The sequence below is a fragment of the Haemaphysalis longicornis genome, unplaced genomic scaffold (genome assembly GCF_048455015.1).
Source record: "Haemaphysalis longicornis isolate Haplotype H1 unplaced genomic scaffold, Haemaphysalis longicornis Haplotype H1 scaffold_5, whole genome shotgun sequence".
Lineage (NCBI taxonomy): Eukaryota > Metazoa > Arthropoda > Arachnida > Ixodida > Ixodidae > Haemaphysalis > Haemaphysalis longicornis.
The window spans coordinates 35,623,295-35,632,489 of NW_027526385.1; the positions used below are offsets into that span (position 1 = coordinate 35,623,295).

A 9,195-nucleotide genomic window follows, 5' to 3' on the forward strand; every position below is an offset into this window, starting at 1 on the left:
GGTATTTCTTCCCAGCCCTGCCAATAAATGTCATCATATTTTGGTGAAGGTTAGCCTACATGCGATCCCCAGCCTGCAACTACGACGCCAGCGAGTGCTCACTCCCCTGCATCGAGAAATCGACCACGAAATGGGGTCTCCTCAGCAGGAATCCATCGTGTGCTTCGGGTCTCTTCGCGAACGCGACTCAGCCTTTTTCAATGGCAATGACTACGCCGATGCGGAGTATTGGCTGTCTGCCTACCAAAGAGTAAGCGCCTACAATCGATGGGATGATGAATCTGAACAACGTCGAGTTCTCCATCACCGAGCTCGCCAACACGTGGTTTCATAACCACCAAATGCGCATGTTATCTTGGTCTTAATTTAAGACTTCAGGTTTGTGCTGTTGAGGTGCTGGTGGAGGATACGGTGGCGCCCACTGGGGTGCCGTGTACTGATATGACTGGAAGGCGCCTGGCACCAGTTGTCGTACGACTGAAGCGTATTTTACCACAGCTGGTAAAGCGGAGTGCGCTGCCATGGGTACCGTTAGGGGCGATGCTACGGGGGGGAGCGAGAGGCGCTGCGGTGTTAGTTGAAAAGGGCGGTGCCACTGGTGACGATAAGTGTGAGGTCGAAGGTGAAGCCACTGATACAGGAACATGGGACAGTTGGCAGGCTGAGGGAAGCGCCTCGGCGAACTGTTCTTGAATCACTGGCCGCACAGTCGGAGGCAGCGGAAGGGCAGTCTCTAGAGCACTAGGAAGCAGTGCCAGCTGCCGCAAAACCTCTGCACGAGCGAATGCGTTGATGTGCGGCAGAAGAGGAGAAAGATCGGAAGGTACAGAGAATGACGACAGTGACCCTCGTGGAACGTCTTCGTTGGGCAGTGTGCGTTGACGCGTAACAGCACGCTGTTTGCGCAGCTCGTGATTGCTGATGTACCAATTGAGGACTTCGTCAACACACTGCAGGTTCTCTCTCAGGAGCATCTGAAATACATAATCCTTGATGCCCTTGAGTACGTGCCTGATCTTATCAGACTCAGGCATCGCAAGATCCACCCACTTGCAGAGGTGCACGACGACCTCAATGTAATTGCTGTAACTCTCGTCGTCTGGCAGTGCTCGCACGCGAAGCAGCTGTTCAGCGCGAAGCTTGCACATAGTGGGGATACGAAATGCCTAATGAAATAAGTCTTGAATTCAGAACAACTTTCCATGCGCGTTTGCTGGTTATGAAACCATGTGTCGGCGAACTCGGTGAGGGAGAACTCGACGGGACGTTGTTCAACTTCATTCCATCATCCCCTCTCTTGTAGGCGCTCACCTTTTCGTAGGCAGACAGCTCAATCCTTCGCGCACACCAGACAACCGCCCCATCTGTTACGCATGCTGCATGCCCGGACACGTGGCGCGGATGTGCCGTCCGCCAGTTGCCCCACTTCGTAGTGATGTCCTCCCTGTATCGCCCTACGGATCTTAACCGTATTTTGCCCTCGTGATTCAGACCAGACACAGACCTCCTGTACTAGTGGGCGACCACCATTTTCGAGCCGTCGCCCTGCTTCCCCGCGCCGCCGCTCCGTGTCGCCCATGCGCCGCCGACAAAATCCGAACGCCGAGGGAAACTGACGGCTGCAGTTCTCGCGGCAAGAACTGCACCTACGTCAAAATGACGAAGTGCTCTTATCCCACCCGCTAACATTATAGATGTGACTGTGAAAGGTGTCGCCGCAGTCGCGCTCGTTTATACGGGAGCCGAAGTGTCAGTGTTAAGTGAACTTATCTGCCACTCCTTGCATAAAGTCACAACACCTCTCTTTGGAATTACTCTTCGTACCTGCAAGTGCGCAAGACGTTAAGCCGCAAGCTATATGCACCGCTTCTGTCGTAATCGAAGGCATCACGTACCTCATGGCGTTCGTTGTGCTCCCGTCATGCTCTCACGATATTATTCGTGGGTGGGACTTGCTATGCCGTCGTGACGCTATAATCAATGGTGCTTGTGCGCAAGTTGAACTTCTAACATTGTGGGAGACACCGCAGAACGAACTGCCGATCAAGTTGCTGGTTTCCGAAGATACCGATAGTCATCCGTGCTGCTCCGTGATTGTGCCTGTTTCTTGCAATGTGTCTGTGCACACAACAGTAATTTTCACACCGTCGAGTTTCTTTTTCACGCAAGTTGCTCTCCTTCCTTCCACTGCCCTTGATGATCACTCCGGCTCAAGCTTAATGGTGATCTGCAATGCATCCTCTTGCCCAACAACACTGTTGCACGGGGAATGTCTGGGATTCGTGGAAGCTGTTGATTCCTCGCACGTAAAAGCCGTGTCCCACTAACAGTCGTTTTTCCCTGTGAGTGCACTTAGTGCCGAGTGTACGGAGAGTCCACACGTGTTCCTACAGTCTATCAACAAAGACATCACCTCGACCCAAGAAGACCAGCTCATCAACAGTGTACAACGTTTTCGCGAATCGTTCGATTCCCAGCAGGCCACCTTGGGACGCACGTCGAATGTCGCCCATGAAATTGACACCGGCTCCCCTTCCCCCTACGGCAGCGAGCAGATCGCTTGTCACGTGCGGTGCGACGCGTGATCGACGAGAAAGTACCATATATGCTTGCGCGCAACGTAATTCGTCCCTCTACCAGCCCATGGGCCTCCCCCGTGGGAGTGGTAACAAAGAAACACGGGTCGATCCGGTTCTGCGTAGATTAGCGTCGCCTGAAAAAGATTACACGCAAGGGCGTCTACCCGCTACTTCGTATCGAGAATGTTCTAAACTGCTTACAGGGGGCCGAGTTCGTCTCCTAATTAGATTTGCGGTGCGGCTACTGGCAAGTGCCAATGGTCGATGCCGATCGCTCACAAAGAGCGTTCATTACGCCCGACGGGCTTTACGAATACAATGTGATGCTTTTCGGACTTTGTGATGCACCAGTACCTTCGAGCGAAGGATGGACAATGTTTTACAGGGCCTGAAGTGGAAAATCTGTTTCTGTTATCTCCATTGCATTGTCGTGCTTTCGACAGATTTCAACATGCTCCTGGAATACCTTGAACAAGTGTTGACGTGCCCTACTTCGGCTGGCTTACTTGAAAAAAGGTCGCTTGCTGCTCATTGGCTAACAATCTTGGGCGGCGTTGTTGTTAAAGACGTCATTCTTCCGAACCCGGAGAAGCAGAGTTTTCAATACCGACCATTCTGAAAGTCCTTCGAAGCTTCATTGGCCTGTGTTCCTATTTTGCACGATTCGTTCGAAACTTTGCCACCAATATTGCAACTTTGCCGCAGCCCCTCAATGAAAACGCAGAAATTACCGACTGGTCTCCTGCTTGTGAAAAGCCATTTGTGGATGTGTGAAGCCTGCTGATGTCGCCACCAATACTGCCCCTGTTTGATGCGCTTGCACCTAACCAAGTGCACACTGAAACTATTGGTGTCGGTCTCGGCGGCGTTCTCACTCAGGGCAAAGCAGGCTTACATGAAAACGTTGTTGTGTACGCAAGTCGCACCCTGACGAAGGTGGAGCTGAACTATTCTGTCACCAAGAAGTAATGTTTCGCTATACTTTGGGCTTTCACCAAATTTCGTCCTTATCCCTACGGTCGTCCATTCAACGTTGTCACGGATCACCGCGCTCTATGCTGGCAGTCCTCCCTGAAAGACCCTTCCAATAGACTCGGACATTGGGTTCTTTGACTGCAAGAGTACGACATTTGAGTCACTTACCGGTCCAGACGCAAACACAGTGATACTGGTGGTCTGTCCTGAGGACCCGTCATGACCGACACTGGTTGCCTGTTCACAACATACTGTGCGTTGGGGTCACTAGCCATACAAGATATGGCCTCGGAACAGCGTAAGGATCCGTAGATTGCCGCAATCTTGCAATACCTGTCGAGTCCATCAACAGTTCCAGCATCCCGGGCAACGCGTCGCCAGGCTTCACACTGCGCCATACGTGACGCCCTGCTGTACCGCCGGAACTCCTCATCTGAAGGCAGGAAGTGGCTACTCGTCATACCTGACCATTTGCGTTCCGACTTTTGCTATTACTACTGATGCACAGTGCTGTTTTGCTGATTCACAGTGCGCCCCACTGGAGTGTTGAAAACATATCAGTGGGTCCGTTTGCGCTACTACTGGGGGGGGATGTACACATTTGTGATCAAGTACATCCGCTCGTGCACACACTGTCAGCGTCGTAACTCTCCTCCTCAACATCCTATGGGAGCATTGCAGCCATTCAGTGTCCAGCATGACCTTTTGACCGTGTTGGAATAGACAATTAAGGTCCACTACCCAGCACGGCCGCAGGCAATTGTTGGAATATTGTGGCAGTTGATCATTTGACAGGCTATGCGGAAACAGCTGCACTGTCTACTGCCACTGCTCGCGATGTCGCACCCTTCCTTCTTCAATGTTTTATTTCGCGGCCCAGGCAACTGTTGAGCTACCGGAGACGAGTTTTTTTTTCAAATTCGTGGAGGCGTTGCTCACTGAATGTCGCGTTGTTCACAGGAAGTGTAAATCCTACCCCCCAAAGACCAAAAGGATGACAGAACGGTTTAACCGTACCCTGGGCGGCGTGCTGTTGATGTATGTTTCTCATGACCATTGGAACTGGGACTTAGTTCTCCCTTTCGACACGTGCACATATAATACGGCCCCGCAGACAACCACCGGCTCCTCACCATTCATTCGGCTATACGGTCGTGAACCCTCCCGCCTACTTGACACCATCCTTCCTTACCGCCCTGACATCTGAAAATGGGTTCCAGTCTCGGAGATCGCCAAGCGAACCGAAGAGTGCCGCCAACTGGCACGCTCCTTCACAGAAGCAGACCAAGGACGTCAGCAGTCTCACCTCGGCGAGAGTAGTCGAACGCCGACTGATGCTGCTGGCTCATTTGTATGGCTACGGATCCCGTTCACAGCCTACAGGGCTTTCAAACAAACTTCAGACTAAATATCAGGGTCCCTAACAATTCGTCGAAAAACTGTCTCCTTCAATTACATCGTCCAGTCGGTCACTCCCAGTTACGATCATCGCTTCTGTGGCCGCGAGTAGGTTACGTTCACCGCCTCAGGCCCTATTAGAGCCCGCTCTTCGTCGCGTCGCCCTGAGTCGCCAAGGATGGCTCCTTCTGTTCTCGTGGGTGAATGTAACAAAGATTGTGAGCGACCGTAAGAGCACCAGGCTCCCCGAGAGGGTATGTGTTTGAGTAAAGTGGAGGCTGACCTTCCGAAAGGCATCAATCTCCTGGTCGGTATGCGTGGCCCGTTGCGATACTACGGCAGCTCCATCGACAGTGCTACGGCACAAGACCTGCTCCCGAACCCAAGAAATAGTTTGGACTCAGAAACGGCCAGATCTTGTTGATACCTCTAGCCAGCCCTGCCAATAAACCTAATTATAATATATATATATATATATATATATATATATATATATATATATATATATATATATATATATATATATATATATATATATATATATATATATATATATATATACAGAAAGATATGCGGGCAGTCTACAACACCAAAGAAGGCATAGGGGAATGGTTGGACAACATTTTTTTTATCGTTAGTGAAATTACATATTTTTTTTTTACATTAATTGAAGCGAGAAAGAAAGAAAAACACGCGCCCAGAGTGGGGACCGAACCCACGCCTTTCGATTAGATCTCGGATGCCTTACCAATTCGGCTATCTGGGCGACTGTGTTCTGCTTCACTTTCTGGGGTATTTATATTTACTACAACTGTATCTTACGCTTGAGGGTGGTAGCCAGCGCCACTCAGACTACACGGGGAGAAGGGACCTTCTTTTCAACCCCCGGGGCGTGACGCGAACGTCTACAGCCTGTCATAAGCAGGTAACTGGCGGGAAACCCTCTTATGCTACCTTGGCATCAAGGCTGCCACAACCGAGGCCCTCGCTAAGCTTTCGCAGGATGATATGGTTAGGAAATGAGGGGCTCGTTAGGAAATACAGAAAGAAATGCGGGCAGTCTACAACACCAAAGAAGGCATAGGGGAATGGTTGGACAACATTTTTTTTTATCGTTAGTGAAATTACATATATTTTTTTTACATTATTGAAGCGAGAAAGAAAGAAAGGAAAACACGCGCCCAGAGTGGGGATCGAACCCACGCCTTTCGATTAGATCTCGAATGCCTTACCAATTCGGCTATCTGGGCGACTGTGTTCTGCTTCACTTTCTGGGGTATTTATATTTACTACAACTGTATCTTACGCTTGAGGGTGGTAGCCAGCGCCACTCAGACTACACGGGGAGAAGGGACCTTCTTTTCAACCCCCGGGGCGTGACGCGAACGTCTACAGCCTGTCATAAGCAGGTAACTGGCGGGAAACCCTCTTATGCTACCTTGGCATCAAGGCTGCCACAACCGAGGCCCTCGCTAAGCTTTCGCAGGATAATATGGTTAGGAAATGAGGGGCTCGTATATATATATATATTTATACATATATATATATGTATAAATATATATATATATATATATATATTGTCACGAAGACAAGGACGATGCAGTGGTGTTGAATGCGAAACACGTTTATTGGAGCGAACTTGTGCTCCCCTAACAACTCAAAAGAATACAGAGGCGGCGAAGCAGCGGTCAACAACGTGACTTGCACAGGCGAGTGACGTCGAATCGAATGCCCCGGTGTCCGCACTGCAGGCTTTTTATCTTTTGGCGCGCGTGGTTCTCGAAACGTCGATTCGCATCGAGAACATAGTAGATCCAAGAAGATTATTCTGGGCTGTTCACGTTAGATCGGAATGCTCTCCCTATCACAACAGATAACACATGCGGCACAGAAAGAAAGAATGGAACACGCGCTTCCCTTGGCGCAGAGATAACACAGACCGGCGCAGCCGGGCGGTAAAAGCAAAACACAAATAAACAAACCCAATGTATGGTTCGCGGCATTACCCCCCCTCTAAGAGTGCATCGACCCGATGCTAACATAAGCGACAGTCCGAACAAATGAAAATGAAAGTTCGTCATCGTCCGTAGAAAGGTTTTAAGCGAACCACGTGGACGACTTCAGGCCGCGTGCGTCGTCGTGATGTGCCGGAGTCACCATCGGGGATCACTTCGTAGGTAAGTTGGCCAACACGTCGTAGAATCTGGTAGGGTCCGAAATACCTTCGCAGGAGCTTCTCACTGAGTCCGCGTCGTCGGATGGGAGTCCAAACCCACACACGATCCCCTGGTTGGTACTCGGCGTCTCGGCGTCGGAGGTTGTAGCGGCCCGCATCCACCAGCTGCTGGTCCGTTATACGAACTCGAGCGAGCTGGCGGGCCTCCTCCGCACGTTGAAGATATCCGTGGACGTCGGCGTTGAGGTCGTCGTCTTCTACGTGCGGAAGCATGGCGTCGAGCATCGTAGTCGGCCTTCTACCGTAGACAAGCTCGAACGGCGTCAGCTGTGTCGTCTCCTGGATAGCCGTGTTGTACGCAAACGTGACATACGGGAGCACTTCGTCCCAAGTCTTATGTTCAACGTCAACGTACATTGACAGCATATCTGCGATTGTCTTGTTCAGACGTTCTGTTAGTCCGTTCGTTTGGGGGTGGTACGCCGTCGTTCTTCGGTGATCCGTGTTGCTGTAGCGTAATACTCCTTGCATCAGCTCCGCAGTAAATGCCGTTCCGCGGTCTGTGATTAGGACTTCCGGGGCTCCATGTCGCAGCACAACCTGGCTTATAAAGAACTTCGCCACTTCTTGTGCAGTCCCCCTCGGAAGAGCGGCGGTCTCTGCGTAGCGCGTCATGTAGTCTGTCGCTACGACAATCCACTTGTTCTGTGATCGTGACGTAGGGAACGGGCCTAAAAGGTCCATTCCAATCTGTTGAAATGGTCTCGATGGGACGGCGATCGGTTGCAGAAGTCCGGCGGGTCTTGTCAGCGGCGTTTTTCGTCGCTGGCAGTCACGGCAGCTCCGGACGTAGTGGGTGACGTCAGAGGTAAGGCCGGGCCAGTAGTACCTCGCCTTGATTTTTCCGATAGTGCGGGCTGTGCCCAGATGTCCGGAAGACGGGTCGTCGTGGCACGCTTCCAAAATTTCGTCACGAAGGTCCGCGGGGATGACGAGAAGGTAATTCGCTCTTGTTCCGGGGCTGAAATTCTTCTTCACAAGGACGGAGTTTCTCAGGCTGAATGCTGGTAAACTGCGTTTGAAGGTCCTAGGAACGGCAACGTTGCATCCCTCGAGGTACTCGATTATGACGCGTAAGTCGGGGTCGGCACGCTGCTGGGCGGCTAGGTCGCTCTCCGTCACGATCCCGAAGAACGCGCTGTCTTCATCAGAGTCTTGTGGTGGTGGGTCGACGGGGGCGCGGGACAGGCAGTCGGCGTCGGAGTGTTTCCTGCCGGATTTATAAACGACTGTAACGTCGAACTCCTGCAGGCGCAAGCTCCACCGCCCAAGACGGCCAGAGGGGTCCTTCAAATTGGCGAGCCAACACAGCGCATGGTGGTCTGTTACAACCTTGAATGGCCTTCCATACACGTATGGGCGAAATTTTGAAATCGCCCATATAATAGCCAGGCACTCTTTCTCAGAGGCAGAATAGTTTTTCTCCTCCTTCGACAGACCACGGCTAGCATAGGCGATTACCCTTTCGCAGCCGCTTTGCTTTTGGACAAGGACGGCACCCAAGCCTATATCACTGGCGTCCGTATGCATTTCCGTTTCGGCATTTCCGTCGAAATGAGCGAGCACGGGCGGGCTTTGCAGGCGTTTTTGCAGCTCGCCGAATGCTTTTTCTTGGTCGTTTTCCCAGCTGAAAGGGGTGCTATCTTTCGTCAAGCGCGTGAGTGGCTCTGCAATGCGTGCGAAGTTTGCGACGAAGCGCCGGTAGTATGCGCACAGCCCGAGAAATCTCCGCACGCCCTTCTTGTCTTTTGGCCTTGGGAAGTTCGCAATGGCTGAAGTTTTTGCCGGGTCAGGTAGGACTCCCGCGGCGTTGACGACGTGGCCCAAGAACTTGAGTTCCCCGTATGCGAAACGGCACTTTTCAGGCTTCAGCGTCAACCCCGACGTACGAATGGCCTCGAGTACAGACTCCAACCTTGCAAGGTGTTCGTCGAAAGTCCGGGCGAATACCACTACGTCGTCGAGGTATACGAGGCAGGTGTGCCACTTAAGGCCAGCTAGCACAGT

At 51.6% G+C, this 9,195-nt stretch overlaps 1 non-coding gene across 1 annotated transcript; it reads right to left on the minus strand.

The window, feature by feature from the left end:
* Positions 1–6,130: 6,130 nt before the first annotated feature.
* Trnar-ucu (transfer RNA arginine (anticodon UCU)) lies at positions 6,131–6,202 on the minus strand. Its single transcript has one exon. It is a non-coding gene; the product is annotated as a tRNA-Arg (tRNA).
* Between the last annotated feature and the right edge of the window lie 2,993 nt (positions 6,203–9,195).